The sequence below is a fragment of the Hyla sarda genome, chromosome 3, assembly GCF_029499605.1.
Source record: "Hyla sarda isolate aHylSar1 chromosome 3, aHylSar1.hap1, whole genome shotgun sequence".
In the NCBI taxonomy this organism is placed as follows: Eukaryota; Metazoa; Chordata; class Amphibia; order Anura; family Hylidae; genus Hyla; species Hyla sarda.
In genome coordinates, this window is record NC_079191.1 from 213,039,009 (window position 1) to 213,056,807 (window position 17,799).

A 17,799-nucleotide genomic window follows, 5' to 3' on the forward strand; every position below is an offset into this window, starting at 1 on the left:
TTGCTCTTTTTCAGTCTTCACATCATTAGATTCTTATATTCTGGGATTTTTCGTACAATCATTGCAGTCAGTGACTCCCTTGCTTCTTAGTCAGTGACTATCTTGCTTCTTAGTCAGTGATTATCTTGCTTCTTAGTCAGTGACTATCTTGCTTCTTAGTCAGTGACTATCTTGCTTCTTAGTCAGTGACTATCTTGCTTCTTAGTCAGTGACTATCTTGCTTCCTATTGTTCAGCACCGGCAATCCATCCAGCAGACATGATAAGTGCTCCACTCCAGGATCTCCACTCGTCTAGTGCAGAGAAGCATTAGGACTAATTGTTACAATGGTAGGGGGCTATAAGTCATATGGAGAGGGTCTCCTCTCCTTGATAACAGTATCAGGTATTAGCCTAATGTCTTACTCTTTCTGGCACGGAGAGACTTCACATTCTGGCATGAAAAGCTCATAATCCGTCATGATAAATCCAAGTGCCTACTAAGTCCCACTGTCCTAACTGTGCAGATATTTATGATTTTATGATAATAAAGCACATGATAAGAGTAGTCTGCAACCTAGTTGCGAAACTGCTGTACCTGTGTCCTAATCTGTAAACTGGCATTACATTCTAAGACCTGTGGTTTCACCTAGAACCACATATTGCAGACATTTATCTTTCATTCCTGTTAATACTGTATAAGGCTGCATTCACATCTCGTTTTTGCAATACGGTTTCTGTATCCGGTTGCAGTTTAAAAACCGTATTGCAAACCGTATGTATAGACATATCATTGAAAACCGTATGCCAACAGTAGCATCCGGTTGTGTACGTTTTGCATCATTTACGATTTTATCAGTTTTTTTCCCGTACACAAAACCGCAGTCTACTACGGTTTTATGTCCGGGTAAAAAAAACGCATACAACCCGTATACGTTTTTTTTAAATGGTGGTCAATGGGAACCGTACAGAACCGCATGTGCGTACGGTTTCATCCGGTTTGCACAATACGGTTTTGCAGTTTGCACGTGCGCAGTGCATGCTGAAAGTTCTTCCCACAAATAGAACAAGAAGAACTTTATTTAATGAAGGACAAACATAAAACCATATCCGTTTTTTTTAATAAAACGTATTAAACTGTATGCAACCGGACATCCGTTTTCAAACTGTATACGGTTTAAAACTGTACAGAGGTTTATACAGTTGTATACAGTTCAGTCCGGTTTTGAGACACGTTTTTTTTTTTTTACAAAAAAACTGATACGGGAATCGTATTGCAAAAACCAGATGTGATTGCAGCCTAAATCAGTTTACTCCGTGCAACATATGTAGCTAAATCCCCATTTATAATGTGACAGATGTAGCAGAGGAAATGTAATCAAGTGGAGTTACAAGTGGAATCGTTTGTATATGTTGTATCTTACTACAGACTAAAGCAGTTTCCCAACCAGTGTGCCTCCAGCTGTTGCAAAACTACAACTCCCAGCATGCCCGGACAGCCAAAGGCTGTCCGGGCATGCTGGGAGTTGTAGTTTTACAACAGCTGGAGGCCCCCTGGTTGGAAAGCACTAAAGGGTATGACTGACACATATACAAGGAGTGCTGTATATTTGCAGCTTCATGTCTAGAAGAGCTGTGGATGTCATCACAGTCATTAGTAAAGTCTATTATACACTATCATTTCAGATCACTATGTGGTGTTAATGGTCATAGGGGGTTCACCACAACTCATAACATTGTTGTATCCCGGAGAAAGGATCACAATAGATCACACGTCTGTGACAGCCATCATAGGGTTGTGAGTCCATATCGTGACAGTGACATACACATCACCCAGCATAGCAGCATGACACAGCCACCAGTCTTCTTACAGGGAAACAAGTCAATATTTCTACCTAGTAAATGAGGAAGTCTGGTAAAATACATTAAGCTGGAAAGAAGCAAACAAGAACATACCCAGATGTAACACATTTCTTACCATATGTTTAAATCATCATATAGTCTCACAATCCTATGGAGAACCATCTATTTATATATATATATATATTCAAAATAGAGATCAGATATACCGTATAATATCTATTCTGTATGAATGATGCACAGATAAAAATGTCTGGACATTTCCGCAGGTCTCAATTTAGTGAAATGAAATTTGGGTGCACGATAAGTATAGGGTGTCCTATACTGGACACTTACCTGCTGTAGCATTCATCTGGGGTGAATATAGAAGTGTCATTGTTTCCACATGGATGCACTCGGACTCTTCTAGAGATGTCATAGAAAGAGATGCGACCTGCAGCAATTCTACAAATACCCCATCTATAAATGTCACCTGCAGAAAGATAGCAGCAGGAACAATACATTGCACATTTATTTTACATATCTGTTACAATTTTTATATATTATTTTATTATATATTATTTTTTATTATGTGACCGTTATTCTAGATGTGATCATAGAATTGTAGCTATACCTAATTATGAAGTTACAGCTAATATATCTCTATCTATCTATCTATCTATCTATCTATCATATCTATTTAAATTTATCTATCTATCTATCTATCATCTATCTATCTATCTATCTCATATCTATCTATCTATCTATCTATCATCTATCTATCTATCTATCTATCTATCTCATATCTATCTATCTATCTATCTATCTATCTATCTATCATCTATCTATCTCATATCTATCATCTATCTATCTATCTATCTATCTATCTATCATCTATCTATCTATCTATCTATCTATCATCTATCTATCTATCTCATATCTATCTATCTATCTATCTATCTATCATCTATCTATCTATCTATCTATCTATCTATCTCATATCTATCTATCTATCTATCTATCTATCTATCATCTATCTATCTATCTATCTATCTATCTATCATCTATCAATCAATCTATCTATCTATCTATCATATCTATTTATCTATCTATCTATCATCTATCTATCTATCTATCTATCTATCTCATATCTATCTATCTATTTATCTATCTATCTATCTCATATCTATCTATCTATCTATCTATCTATCTATCTATCTATCTCATATCTATCATCTATCTATCTATCTATCTATCTATCTATCATATATCTATCTATCTATCTATCTATCTATCATCTATCTCGTATCTATCTATCTATCTATCATCTATCTATCTATCTATCTATCTATATCTACCTATCTATCTATCTATCTATCTATCATCTATCTATCTATCTATCTATCTATCATCTATCAATCTATCTATCACCTACCTATCATCTATCTATTTATCTATCTATCTATCTATCTATCTATCTATCTATCTATCAATCATCTATCTATCTATTATCTATTTATCTATAATCTATCTATCTATCTATCTATCTATCTATTTATCATCTATCTATCTATCTATCTATCTATCTCATATCTATCTAATATCTATCTATCTATCTATTATTTATCTATCTATCTATCTATCTATCTATCTATCTATCTATCTATCTATCTATCTATCTTTCTCCTATCTATCTATCTATCTATCTATCTCATATCTATCTATCTATCTATCTATCTATCTCATATCTATCTATCTATCTCATATCTATCTATCTATCTATCTATCTATCTCATATCTATCTATCTCATATCTATCTATCTATCTCATATCTATCTATCTATCTATCTCATATCTATCTATCTATCTCATATCCATCTATCTATCTATCTATCTATCTATCTACCTACCTATATAATATAGATAGATAGATAAAAAAAAAAAATCCAAGCAGCAGCAGCAGCACCCGAAAGTACTTTCTGACACGAATACATTTGTGTGCTGCTGCTGCTTCTTGGATTTATATGAGCGGATCCTCTGACCCAGGCTCCCTCACTACTTGCACCTCATCTCTAGTTTTCTGCTTTTGGTTGTGCTGCTCTCCTGGGACATTATTAGATAAATAGATAAATAGATAGATAGATGTATAGACATATGTAATATACCTCCGTTAAAAGAAATCGTTACAACAGAAAAGTTTAAAAAGTTATACGTCACAACTGCAATATATGAGCTTATGAATATGTGTTACAATATTTGTGATTATAGTTCCAGCAATAATATTTGCTACAATAAAGTTACAACTATGATATTTGTGATAATAGTTTCTGCAATAACATTTGCTATAATAAAGTTACAGCTATAATATTTGTGATTAGAAATAGTACAGTTGCTATATACCAGAGGTGTTTATGTTACAGTTACAGTGCTATCCATATATTTGTGATCACAGGTGCTATGTATATGATCTGGACAGTAAAGTTCACAGCATGTAATTTAAAACATCTATTTGTTTGGGTTTTTGTTGCTTTTAACAGAAAATAAGAGTATCTGGTACTTTTACAGCAGTGTTCTAAACAGTGTGTCTCCAGCTGTTGCAAAACTACAACTCTCAGCATGCCCGGACAGCCAAAGGCTGTCCGGGCATACTGGGAGGTGTAGTTTTGCAACAGCTGGAGACACACTGTTTGGAAAACACTGTTTTACAGCATTACTTTGCTGAAATTATCTGCCTAGAATGAACAATATTTGCACATTCAATTCTTATAATGTCTTTATTAAAAAAAAAAATTGCACATTTTTTGAGCCCAGACCAGGAGTGCATTAAAGATATATGGGAACTATACATTAAGGCATTACATGTCTCCTTCCTGCTGGATCCACTTGTGGTTTTGGCTTAAAAACTGCCACAAAAATGATGAATTCCTCTGGTATTGCTGTAACTAGTATGCAGGGTGCACAATGTGGTATTTTGCTGTAACTAGTATGCAGGGTGCACAATGTGGTATTTTGCTGTAACTAGTATGCAGGGTGCACAATGTGGTATTTTGCTGTAACTAGTATGCAGGGTGCACAATGTGGTATTTTGCTGTAACTAGTATGCAGGGTGCACAATGTGGTATTTTGCTGTAACTAGTATGCAGGGTGCACAATGTGGTATTTTGCTGTAACTAGTATGCAGGGTGCACAATGTGGTATTTTGCTGTAACTAGTATGCAGGGTGCACAATGTGGTATTTTGCTGTAACTAGTATGCAGGGTGCACAATGTGGTATTTTGCTGTAACTAGTATGCAGGGTGCACAATGTGGTATTTTGCTGTAACTAGTATGCAGGGTGCACAATGTGGTATTTTGTTGTAACTAGTATGCAGGGTGCACAATGTGGTATTTTGCTGTAACTAGTATGCAGGGTGCACAATGTGGAATTTTGCTGTAACTAGTATGCATGGTGCACAATGTGGTATTTTGTTGTAACTAGTATGCAGGGTGCACAATGTGGTATTTTGCTGTAACTAGTATGCAGGGTGCACAATGTGGTATTTTGCTGTAACTAGTATGCAGGGTGCACAATGTGGTATTTTGCTGTAACTAGTATGCAGGGTGCACAATGTGGTATTTTGCTGTAACTAGTATGCAGGGTGCACAATGTGGAATTTTGCTGTAACTAGTATGCAGGGTGCACAATGTGGTATTTTGCTGTAACTAGTATGCAGGGTGCACAATGTGGTATTTTGCTGTAACTAGTATGCAGGGTGCACAATGTGGTATTTTGCTGTAACTAGTATGCAGGGTGCACAATGTGGTATTTTGCTGTAACTAGTATGCAGGGTGCACAATGTGGTATTTTCCCATGAGCAGCAGCAATGCCCTACAAGCCTGGTTAATGAGCTATACATTTGTCAGTTGGGATCATGTCCTTTCTCCAGCAAAAGAGACACTAGGACACCATCCAAAATAGCAAATGTCAGCAGTTTGCTAAACAAATGGTCCACAGGTTGTACTGATAAGGGGTATTCTCATAGGCTCAAATGGGACAATGTGTACTGTTACAAAAATAATACAGCTCAAATGTTAGGGCCATTTCACTTTTTAGCTGTGTCTTTTTGGTTTTACTTTGTCCTGAAAAACATAGAAGTAGTTGTTTTGACAATAATGGAAATATTGTTATTTTTTTTTCATTTTTTTTTTTTTTTTTTTTTTATAAGGGCAATAGTTAACCTAAATTACTGATGATGATAATATACCTGGGATTTATTAGACATGTTTTATCATTATTATTGATCAAGAGGGTCATGTATCAAATGATTATGTGATACTTCTTTTTTTTATATATCAAAGAAAAGATTTTTTTTATATATTTAAACATATATCATTTAAATATATATAAATACCAAAATAGTTGCAGCACCACCAAACAAAGCGTGTGGGTGCTCGGTGTCCTGGGTCTGATCTTGACCCGTTTAGATAGTCCAACCAGTGATGGCACAACACTCCAAAGTTGAAAAAAAACGTGAATTTATTCACCACATGTTACAGACAGCATTGTTTCAGTTCAACACTAGAGCCTTTTTCAAGCATGCTTGAAAAAGGCTCTAGTGTTGAGCTGAAATGTTGCTGTCTGTAACATGTGGTGAATAAATTGACGTTTTTTTAAAAACTTTGGAGTGTTGTGCCATCACTGGTTGGACTATATATATATATATATATATATATATATATATGTATATATATATATATATATATATATATTATTTATATACATATGACATGGGAGTCATTTCCTGTTTTTAAAATGTTAAAGAGTGGGTGATGTAAAGTGATGAATGGATAAATGGAGTATATTTGTCACATAGTCTGACATTATTTAGGCACATACTCCTTGATCTATAACTCATATATTTCTTAGTTTGTGCTCAGAAATCATCAATGTATCACATTTATTTGTGGAAAGAACCGGCTATCATACTGTAGATCAGATTGTGAATCCTAATATTTTTAATAGGACAATCTACTGTGAAGGTGCTTTAGTTTACACAATGTTTGCAATAATTGAAAGATATATTTCAACAAAATCAAGCGCACCCTAACCCAATTTTTACATCACTCAGTGAGACAGTTTTTATATACAACGGTAGATCTTTATTTTATAGGCCAGTCTACAAGTGAAGCTTATTGAAGTAAAATGTGCCACATTTTTTAAAAAGCATCTTAATAAATCAGGCGCATTTTGTTCTGCCTTAGGCTCTTCATACACTGCATTTTGCAGAGTCTCATCTAAGGTATACATCAAGGGACACCCTGCCGTTTTCTTTTATGTATGCCTATGACCAATGCTACTTAGTGGTATCTTTCATATATAAAAATAAAAACTGTATACTGGTTCCTGAAGCAAACCACTCTTTTGGTCTGTGTTGAGTGGGCACCTATGGAAATATTTGCTTCATGCACAAGAAGACATTCTGATACATACAGCAAATATGAAGAGCAAGAGCCTAAAAAAAGAAATCAACCTCTACTATGAGGAGGTGTAGATGTTCATTTTGCACCATTTTTTGGCTCCTTGCCCATATTAAATAGTAATACTGTTGATTTTGTGTCAGGATTGGTGAGTGGCTATAAAAGCTGAGCTGCGGTCGCTTGCTATGGGCAATACCAGATCTGTGCCACAGCATCTTTCATAAAATAGGAAGGGGGTCGCAGGGGAGCTGGTTTATAAATTTATATATTAGAAGGGCCTGGCAGATGGCGGGCAGTCAGGGACACTTATGTGCAGTGTACAGTGAGCGATAGGCCCAGGTCTGACAATCTGGCGGGCTGGCTAGATTACCGGAGGGCCTCCTAGATCGCCAATCAGTGGGCTGCTGATGTAAATTTTAATTATATGCAGCACAGATGCTGCACTGCCAGTTTTGCAGAGGGCTGCCAGTGCCAACTTAGTAAAAATAGTAAGAGGCCTATCATTCACCAAATATACTGCAGAAAAGGGAACTTTATTCACATACCCGGTATGACAGGACACATTTCGGCAGTATGCCTTCCTCTGCTGTCTCTTACTATTTCTACATTGGGCTATTTTTTGCCAAATGCACCACCATAACCTACGGAAGTGCCGATCACTACATCCTTAAAGTGTCAACTTAGGTAACAGTCTTGTGTACAATCAGGGCCTGTGGACCATGAGCTGCAGCTTATCACAGACTTCACATTGACAATGGCATGTATTAAAGTCACTGCATGGCTCCCATTCCCCTGATGGGCCACTTGCGTGACTTAGTCTTTTCCTATGCTGACCTGCCTGGCTGCCCCCCCTGATGACACACCTGGTACTTTAGCCAATAGAGGCTGGCAGCCTTCCTCCTTAATCCTCTCCTTCAGCCTCCATGTCCTCCTCACTCATCCTCCTCTTCAGCCTCCATGTATACCTCCTTTATTCACCTTCTCATCCTCCATATGCTACTTCCTCATCCTCAACGTGCACCTTGATGTATTCCTTCACCACTATCCTCCTTGTCCTCCTCCTTTATCCTCATTCTTATCCTCTGCCTCCATCTTATCCTCTCCTTCATCAGTCTCTTCTACCTGCATGTTGTAGAGGGAGTGCAAAAAATGTGGGGGCTCTAGCCTCCGAGCGCTACTGTGATGGTAAAATTAAGCGAAGATGCCAATGGTACACAGGAACTTTTTAAATTATTAATAAAAGTAACAACTGGACAAGGCATTTTGACGTGCTCTCACGCCTTCCTCAGGTCCACAAAGATAATTTTATGGTGTCCTGTCTGGGTTCTTCCTGTGTGCTGGCCGTAGAAGAACCCAGACAGGACACCATAAAATTATCTTTGTGGACCTGAGGAAGGCATGAGAGCACACCGAAATGCGTTGTCCAGTTGTTACTTTTATTCATAATTAAAAAGTTCCTGTGTACCATTGGCATCTTCGCTTAATTTTACCATCACAGTAGCACTCGGAGCCCCCGCATTTTCTGCACTCTCTCTACAATATTGTCTCTTCCGTACCCCGTTTGGGGTGACGGACAAGGGGGCACCGAGCAGCAAGCTGAAACATCTCACCACTTACCGATAACCCCTTGGAGCTGTGCTATACCCTACGTGCAGCTTCCAGAGGTCAGTACCATCACTTAAGTCTGGTGGTGGGCATCCTTCCTTCGCTTTCTTATTTTTCATCCAAGTACCCAACCTACAATGCCAGAGAGCACCCCGTATTACTTGTTTTTTTTTTCTCTCCTACATTTCTACCTGCATGCCCTCCTCTGTTATCTTCCTCAGCCTTCAGGCCTTTCTCTATCGTCCTCCAGTCATTTTATAGTACACTACATTAAATTATAAAAAAAAGCTGACTTACAACTGCACATAAATATTGCTCCCTTTCTTCAATTTATATAAAAGTCTCATGCATAAGGACATATTCTGCTTCTGTACAAACACAGAGTTGTGCAGAGACATGACATGGCAATCCTACCACTGTACATCCTTATACATTTAACATTATATAAAGGCACATGATGTTTTTCTGTTGGACTGCTATAGAATTGTGGTATTGATGGACATATGTCTTTTTTCGACCGTACTAACTATGTAACTATGTATAGCCCACTAAATGCCATATTAAACTGCTTTCACAGGCAGGGTGAAATTTACTAAAACTGTATGGGATTTTTTTTTTTTTTTTTTTTATCAGAACCTGTGCAAAGAAAATGTTGACCAGTTTCCCATAGCAACCAATCAGATTGCTTGTTTTATTTTTCAGAGGCCTTTTTTAAAATTTAAAGAAGCAATCTGATTGATTGCTATGGGCAACTGGTCAACTTTTCTTTTGCTCAGGTTTTGATAAATCTCCCCCTACATCTTTACACCAGCTATGTTTTAGACAGGCGGTCTAGGTTTGTGCATGTATCTACAATTTTTCCACATGGTCTGTAATAAATTTGGCACCTGTCAGACAATTAGACACAAAACGTGTCTAATTCTAATATGGCTTGTAATGTGCCACATTTATGGGTCCACTTTTTTTTTCTTTTCTTAAGAGCCGAGGCAAGTGCTCTCTATCACCCAAAGTGCAAGAAAAAGTGCAAACGTGTCACACAAAAAAAAAAACGTGCACAAAGGATGCGGTCTATCGCTAAGCCCTTCTCCAACAGGAGAGAGGCCCCCCAACAAACCTACCCTTCACCTCCGGGCCAAAAGGCACCTGCAAGGATCCAGGTTCGATGCCCCTTTTCACAGAAGCTACTAAGGGGCTGAAAATGCTCCTGGCTTCAACCTAGGCGTTAGCCAAGGTATCAGCCGAGGAGCCGTATACTGGTGGCATGTTGACCAAAGCCAAGATGCCCAGGGGTTGCAGGGAGGGGAGGAACCTAATGGCCACACACACCTCCTCTAGACCACCAGGAGGGACACCCAGAAGGGCTACCGCATCCTGACAATCCTGTGTACAAATAAAGACACAAACGTGGCACAGTGACAAACAAAAATAAATAAATAAATAAGTGGACGAGTGCAGATATACTGCCCGGTCATCCGGCCTGATCTATAAAAATTGCCCTGATCCTGGCCAGAAGGCCGGGATAAAAAGGGTGAGTGCCAAAGGTGAAGAGTATGGTGCAGTGCGTTCACTCAGTGAGGTAACACCCAGTGAGTTTCGGCACCTCAGGGTCACCACTCCTCGAGGCACAGAAGTACCTCGGCTCTACACCCCTCTACCTCATGGCGAGACCCAGAGAAAACCGATCACATCAGGACAGCCGTCGAGCTGATTCCTCAGAACCAGCCCCGGAATGCCCGGTACACCTGCCTCCTCCATGCAGCACCCATCCACACCAGCCCCACACCAGTTGGGCCTCTCCACCAGTATGAAGCTGATAAGAACAGATACTACACTTGATCTTAGCCAAAAGGCCGAGAAGCGATAACATAACATTGATGGGTCCAATTGTTTTGTGCAGAAAGTATTTATTTACTTATGTTTCTTGCATGCAAATCCTCTAGCATATGGTTATGTGCACAAGAGAGAAGAACCTCTCATGCCCCAAGGCTATCTTTCTTATCTATCACTTGACCTGGGTGGTGGCTAATTGTAAAGGGAGTAAAGTGAAGCCTACTGCAACTGCTCCTTAGAGGACACACGATACAGGAGCTTGCTTCATAGCCGTTCGGTCCCGGCTGCTATCAGCAGCCAGGACCCGCGGCTAATACCAGACATTGGCGATCGGGCCGATGCCCGACATTAACCCTTTGATTAACAACTTTGATTGTGGCAGCTAAAATGCCGAAAATATACTCCCGGCAGCTCAATTCCCAGCAATGCTCAGTTTTTATCACTGGTTTATTGGCCAGCAATACTGAGCAATGTGAAAAGTTTTCTAGCATTCTGTTATGAAAGACAAAAGTTTCCTATGTAAAATAGCTGCTAAGAGCATTATTGGAGGTATGTGATAGCCGTCACAGCATATTGAAAGAACTATTGTACTTATAAATGACTTTTACATGCTTGTTAAAAGCTACTGATCTGGAATGAATGCTTTTAAATTATTATTCTTTTTCCAAAGAACAGTTAAAAAATTATTTTTTAAACTGAAAAATAATTATGACATATACTTACAATTGTGTTTTAATATTAAAGGAATACAACTATAGACATTTTTTATTTGCATGGCTCCTAAAAACAATGGTGTTTATCTTGCAGTACACCACTGCATGGCTTAAACAGTGCTGCTAACTTTGTCTGCCCAATCATTATTGTTATCCCTATTTTTCCTTGGTGGGATATTATTGATTTATGTTTAACTGGCACACTGTATGTTATATCAGTCCCTGAAGAACCCATTACACGTGGTGGAAATGTGTTGGGTTGGATACACTAAGGGTGTGGGTTTACCAGGGATTTTCAGGGTAAAACTGAGGGGTAGATTCAAGTAGGGGTCACTCTTTTATAGGGCGAGAGTCCCGATGGTCCCTGTGGAAGTAGGTGTAGTCTCACCACACTATACCAATAGGGATAACTAGGGTCTGACTCACCCTTTTAGTGTGGAATAACCCCCTTTCTTTCCTCTCCTCCCACCCAAACTCTGTGTAGATGGGGAGACTATATTGACCTGCAGAGCTTATGATGCCTGTATCCTCCACCTTCCAATGAGTTGCAGATTACAGATGTGGTGTGGGTCAAGAATCATGTTCCCTTTCTTCTACCAGCAGTACAAGCGATAGTCTGGTGGTTTTGTCTACATTATCGAACCAATCTTGGTTGTATCTACATTTTCGAACCAATCTTGGAAGGGTCTTGATTTCTCTTTTTTGTAGTGGTGATTCTAATCTTTTTATACTCCATCTGATTTTTAAACATCATTTGTCAGCAGTATTGTCACCACTGCATGTTCAAAAACGGCTGCCGCCAAATTGTTAGCAACCTCGGATTGAATGTAGGGACTTGGATTTAGGGACTTACACTGTACCAATTTAATATTGCAGTGGACTTCTCTGGAACGTCAATTTCCTAGTCAGCCAGAAGGAAAGTCCCTTTACTTCTAGATGTCTGTCGGCCACAAACAGCCTGTATACTCCCTTGGGATTTGTAGTTCTAGTTACAATTAAAGGTAAAGACTACAAGTAAAGATTACCAGAGGTTGCAACATTTTAAGTAACAAAATGTGGACTACAAACCTGCACAAAAATTTATCCAAACACTGATGGGGGAATTTATCAACGGATTTTCATGTTTTTTGAGGTGTAAAATGTGGGTTAAATTGTAGCAGGATTTGTTTCAGTGTAAAAATGCGACTTTTGGTTTACATAAGAAATCGAGCTGTGTTGTAGTAAATATTTGTCGAAGAATTTGTCGCAAAGATCTCAATTTGTCCCAAATGCACACAGGCTCAGACCTGTCTTACAAACTGGCTGAGGACAGCATTTTAACCCCTTAACGACGCAGGACGTATATTTACGTCCTGCGCCGGCTCCCGCGATATGAAGCGGGATCGCGCCGCGATCCTGCATCATATCGCTTCGGTCCCGGCGTTCATTAACGGCCGGGACCCGCGGCTAATACCACACATCGCCGATCGTGGCGATGTGCGGTATTAACCCTTTAGAAGCTGACCGCTGCTTCTAAAGTGAAACTGAAAGTATCCCGGCTGCTCAGTCGGGCTGTTCGGGACCGCCGCGGTGAAATCGCGGCGTCCCGAACAGCTGATCGGACACCGGGAGGGCCCTTACCTGCCTCCTCGGTGTCCGATCGACGAATGACTGCTCCTTGCCTGAGATCCAGGCAGGAGCAGTCAAGCGCCGATAATGCTGATCACAGGCGTGTTAATACACGCCAGTGATCAGCATAGGAGATCAGTGTGTGCAGTGTTATAGGTCCCTATGGGACCTATAACACTGCAAAAAAAATGTAAAAAAAAAGTGTTAATAAAGGTCATTTAATCCCTTCCCTAATAAAGGTTTGAATCACCCCCCTTTTCCCATAAAAAAAATAAAACAGTGTAAAAAAAATAAATAAATAAACATATGTGGTATCGCCGCGTGCGTAAATGTCCAAACTATAAAAATATATCATTAATTATACCGCAAGGTCAATGGCGTACGCGCAAAAAAATTCCAAAATCCAAAAAAGCGTATTTTGGTCACTTTTTATACCATTAAAAAAATGAATAAAAAGTGATCAAAAAGTCCGATCAAAACAAAAATCATACCAATAAAAACTTCAGATCACGGCGCAAAAAATGAGTCCTCATACCGCCCTGTACGTGGAAAAATAAAAAAGTTATAGGGGACAGAAGATGACATTTTTAAACGTATAAATTTTCCTGTATGTAGTTATGATTTTTTCCAGAAGTGCGACAAAATCAAACCTATATAAGTAGGGTATCATTTTAACCGTATGGACCTACAGAATAATGATAAGGTGTAATTTTTACCGAAATATGCACTGCGTAGAAACGGAAGCCCCCAAAAGTTACAAAATGGCGTTTTTTTTTTCGATTTTGTCGCACAATGATTTTTTTTTCCGTTTCGCCGTGCATTTTTGGGTAAAATGACTAATGTCACTGCAAAGTAGAATTGGCGACGCAAAAAATAAGCCATAATATGGATTTTTAGGTGGAAAATTGAAAGGGTTATGATTTTTAAAAGGTAAGGAGGAAAAAACGAAAGTGCAAAAACGGAAAAACCCTGAGTCCTTAAAATGTTGCACATTTTGGTGCAAATAGTTTAAAAAGCTGCAGGAAAAAGTCGCAGAGGAGGTACCATCCAAAGTTGAGTACTAAGTAAAAAATTTGCGCTAGCTCCATTTTTATCACATGCCCTGTAGTGATGAGTGGCATAGGCCATATTCAAATTCGCAATATTTCACAAATATATGGATGAATATTCGTCCTTATTCCCGAAATTTGCATATTCGCTATGTTCCTTCTCTTTTTTACCCCATGAGAAAATGCATAATGACACTTGCATAGTGAGCTTTCACATATATTCGCATATTCAAAGAAAAAACACACAAATATTCATCATTATGAATATATATCACTATATTCGCGAAATCGCAAAGTGCGGATATTCGCGGTAAAAATTCACATTTCGAATATTCGCGCACAAGACTAATGCCCAGCACAATTTAATAAATTTGACGCACGTACACATCTTCTACCACAAAAACATTCACCAACACCACTCTTGTCCATCCCATTTTCCCACAACAACTGCCCACCATCAGCAAAAAGTGTAACTTTTACTAAAAAATAAATAAATAATATTTACATTTGTTAAGAATAATAAATAAACAAAAGAAAAAAAATTGTGACCCGACATCTGCCATTGAATGTGAAATAAACAAGAACTAGACCAAGTTTCTTATATTTTAATACAGTGGAGCCAAAGCAACATTTGAAATTCACATTTTCCTCAATGTATTCGAGTGAGGAGCTGTTAGCTGTAACAGGAAAGCAATCAAAGATTGTGACTTAGGTTATTTTATTTGTCACCCAATATAAATGTTACCTCTGAGCTAAATTAAAACACAGTAATCGTATTAAATCACACCAGAAACGAGGGGAATAGATCTATGTGTTAGATGTGTAACCGTAAACCAATCATGCTCTAGGCACCTTATTCTGACGGTATTTTACTTAGACACATATTTGAAGCTTGCACATTGTATTTTTTGTTTTATTAAAGTCACACCAATATATGGCATTAATGTGATTAAATAGGAGAAATTCTCTTTATTTCTTCCCTGGATGTTTCTGCTGAGCTGTAAGTGTTATTGTCATTATGTCGAGGCTGTGAAATTAGGTCAAATATGAATAGCGTATGTTTTTTCCATTAGAAATCAGGCAGTTCTAATTTAGTTAATATCCTACTCATTTTTCTCTATGCCGGATAAGCTTTATTACATTCCAAGCATACACTGTGTTATACCTTTGCCAAAAGCTATGTGCATCATATACTTTTGAAATAAAGCTGACTTCCTCTTTATGTTAAATTATATTTCAGGGTAATACTTGAAGCTGACAGTGCAGCTCTCTTTAAGTAACGTGTCAGTTTTTGTTCTTGGGCAAGTATCAAGTTACATTTGGAATATTAACACATTTTATATCATTTGTGTTCGTAGTCTACTGTTTTAAGACTTTTCTTTTAGAATATAACCAGAATTTAACAATACTTTAGCACCACATCTAAACTGAAATATTGAAGGTAGGGATACGCTATCTTCAAGGCTAATAAATACTCCATTGGGAGGTGTAGTTTTAAAAACATCAGTTTGGCCATAGCTAATTGTGACGAGTGCTCCTGCGGTCTGGCGTCCCGGCCTCAGGTGCTCTTCTGCTGTTATATGCACTCCTGCAGTCTGGTGTCCCGGCCGCAGGCGCTCCCCTGCAGTTATGGGCGCTCCTGCGGTCCGATGCTCTCATCTGCCCCCCTCTGATGCTGCAGTCCACTTCCCGGTACGCAGGCACTCCCGTGTTCCCTGCTCCTTCTCACCTCTCCACTCTCTGAAGCACTCTGTTTACCAGTGCGCGCGCACCCGTCCCCTACTGCGCGTACGCTGGCTCTCTGAGGTTTAAAGGGCCAGTGTGTCGGTAAATGGTAATTGCCAGGCGCTGACCCTATAAAGGGGACTGACTCCTGCTGGATCTTTGTGTCTCCTTGAGGCTTAGAGAATGTGTTTTCAGTGTGTACCTTTCCTTCCTGTGCCACCAGCCTCTGACCACCTTGCTACATCCCTGACCACGCTCCTGTGCCGCCAGCCCTGACCTTTTGCCTGTCCTAACTATGAACTTTCCTTATCTTTCCTGTGCCATGCTACACCTCGGCAGCCTGTGTGGACGAGTCATATCAGGGGTAGCGACCTGGGTGACTCTGCTCCCTGGTACGGCCCCCGCCATCATCCACACAGGTCCAGTGGATCCACTTCCCCATCACCAGCCGTTACAGTAAGATCCGGCTATGGATCCCGCCAAGGTGTCTTTGCCTAGTGTCACAGACCTCTCTATAATTGTTGCTCAGCAGTCTCGACAGTTGGTGAAGCAGGCCCAACAACTGAACCTATTGTCTGCCATGATGGAGCAGCTCCTTTCCATGCAGCAGCAACAACAACGGCAACCTGCTCCTGAGTCTTCTTCGGGGACCGCTCCTTCCGTGGCATCCCTAGGTCCCAAACTTCATCTGTCTATGCCTAACAAGTATGAAGGGGACCCTAAATTGTGCAGGGGATTTGTTACCCAATGCTCCATGCATGTGGAACTCATGGCTGATCAGTTTCTGTCTGAACATGCCAAAGTGGTTTTCGTGGTCAGTCTTCTTTCCGGCAAGGCTCTGGCCTGGGCTTCTCCTCTCTGGGACAAAGGTGATCCTGTGACATCCAACCTACAAGCCTACATTTCGGAATTATGAAGTGTCTTTGAGGAGCCAGCACGGGCGTCTTTGTCCGAAAAAGCCCTCCTGAATCTCCACCAAGGGACTCTTCTGTGGGCAACTATGCAGTTCAATACCGTACTCTAGCATCTGAGTTGGATTGGAATGACGTAGCCCTGTGTGCTACCTTCAAGGAGGGACTTTCTAGCAGGGTTACGGAGGCTCTAGCAACACGGGACTCACCATCTTCCTTGAGGGAATTGATTCTGTTGGCGACCCACATAGATTTTGCCGAGAGGCAAGAGGAGCTCCGTCAAGAACGCAAACCTGCCCGTCGTCTTCCACATTTGGCTCCGGTGTTTCAGCGTCCGCCTCAGCCTACTTCCTTATCTTCTGCCGAAGAGCCCCTGCAGGTGGATTGTGCTCACCTGTCCCTGCAAGAGAGGTCGCGCCGACGGGAAGAGAACCTGTGCCTGTACTGTGCTAGTCCGGAGCATTTTCATAACAATTGCCCTCTTTGGCCTCAGCATCTGGGAAATGCACGCATCTAGGGCATGTGGGAGAGGTGACTCTAGGTGTGAATACTTTCCCTCCTTGTTTATACATGCCAGTTCAGCTCTTCACCTCTACTGGGTCTTTGCTCTACGTTTCTGCCTTTGTGGACTCCGGTTCTGCAGGGAACTTCGTAGATGCCACTCTGGTCTACAAATATCATCTTCCAGTCACACAACTCTCAAAACCACTGTACATCTCCTCTATCAATGGGGAGTTTCTGAATTCGGCAGTGAAGTTCATCAAGGAACCTCTGAGGATGCAAGTGGGTGTTATACACAAGGAATGGATCAGGTTCAAGACTTCACGTGTTTTGAGAGAAACAAGCGGAGAGTCTTCCACTACATCGACCCTATGATTGTCCAATTGATCTTCTGCCGATTACCCCCTCGGGGAAGAATTTATCCCTTGTCGGCTCCTGAGACGCAGGCCATGTCTGAATACATCAGAGAGAACCTACAGAAGGGTTTTATACGGAAGTCTTCCTCTCCAGCAGGAGCCGGTTTCTTCTTTGTGGAAAAAAAAGACGGATCTCTTCGCCCATGTATTGATTACCGGGGACTCAA

The 17,799-nt window shown here is 40.1% G+C and overlaps 1 pseudogene; it reads right to left on the bottom strand.

Annotated features, from left to right (window-relative positions):
- Positions 1–10,660: 10,660 nt before the first annotated feature.
- Positions 10,661–10,741, bottom strand: LOC130363492 (U2 spliceosomal RNA; annotated as a pseudogene).
- Between the last annotated feature and the right edge of the window lie 7,058 nt (positions 10,742–17,799).